This window comes from Lagenorhynchus albirostris, chromosome 4 (genome assembly GCF_949774975.1).
Source record: "Lagenorhynchus albirostris chromosome 4, mLagAlb1.1, whole genome shotgun sequence".
NCBI lineage: Eukaryota > Metazoa > Chordata > Mammalia > Artiodactyla > Delphinidae > Lagenorhynchus > Lagenorhynchus albirostris.
The window spans coordinates 51,728,410-51,729,927 of NC_083098.1; positions in this window are offsets into that span (position 1 = coordinate 51,728,410).

Here is a 1,518-nt window from a genome sequence, read left to right on the forward strand (position 1 = left end):
ATATTTGAACACGTGTCCCGATCACACGGTTGATCATACTCTGGGTTCCACATGCATGTTTTAGCTGAAGGAAGAATCCCTTCAACCTGGAGAGTTGAGACCCGTGGAATGGGTACCATGCAATATGACTTCAAAGGGTCTTCATTTGCTCACCGAACCTCTCCAATCCTATCACTGCTGCATTTATGCCCCTGTACACACGCTTGATTCTCTTTCGGAGACATAGCAATCCATAGGTTTTAAGATACTTACTAGTCAGGTACATTCTTAGGCGTTTAATATGTGGTGTTGAGCACATTTCGTTGAGCAAGGAGTAGCTCTTGTCTATTACATATTTGGCTTAAGGAACTTTATCTGTGCTCATTTCAATCTCTGGTTTTATGCAGCACCCCAACTCACCTTTCCCCTTAAGCAAGCATAAGTTGGTTTTCTAAATTTGAGACACTGTTCTCCTTTGTAATCCAGTTCCTGTGTAGCCAAGTTTACATTCCGTGTATTAGTGATATCTTATGATGTTTCTTTTTCTGTGTGACTTATTTCAGTTAGAATCATCATACCTGAACCCACTCATTATGCTGCTATGGGCCTGATGACATAGATTTCATTGCTGAGTGATATTGCATTGTACGTAAGTACCACAACTTCTTTATCCATTTTTCGCTTTCTGCGATATTGAACTTGTACCGTAAACGAGGTTCTTGTAAACAGAGCCGTCCCAAACTTTGGGGTGGCTGTGTCTTTTTGATTTTAATTTCCCTAAGCTATAGTACCATAAGTGGAAGTGCCCTAGGCTCTGTTGCTTTGTTTTTTAGATGTTTCAGGAAACACCATACACTTCTCCAGAGTGGCTGTTGGCAATTTACATCCCGCCCATCAGCATAACAAGGCTCCCAGTTCTCCATGGCCTGTCCTGCCTTTCTGGATTTTACACTTTTTTCAGATGGCCCTTTTGACCGGGGGGAAGTGAGACTTCAGTGTAGTGCAGATTTCCTTTGCAAGCTTGCTTGGTTGGCCAAAAAGGGCGTATGCGTTTTTTCCTGAATATATTCAGGAAAAAACGCATACGCCCTTTTTGGCCAAGTGCATCATTGTGGACGTTCTGCCTCTTTTCCTATGCTTTAAATGCAATTCCAGTCTACCTCCTGAAATCGGTTTCCTGCAATTCTGCCCCGCTTTCAAGTCCTCTTGGCAGCCTTACTTCAGTATATTTTTGGACGATAGCTGTCATTTATAACTCTGCAGGTTTGTGAATTACAGTGCCCCTGAGCTCCTTTCTTCAACTCGCTTTCTTGTGAGCTGGCCGCAACACTGCAGGATTGCTTCAGACCCTAGTATGGTTCCGGCACGGCACGCTGAGCCTTTGGATAATTCCAATTCCTGGTGGGAACTGAGAGTTAAATTTGCCCGTCCAGACACCTCCAGCTAGTCTCTCATTGGTCCTCCCTATTCCTGTTCATCTTCCGCAGAAATTGCAAACTGGGCCAAACAGGAGGTTAAAGGCACTGACTCTCCAAGTCG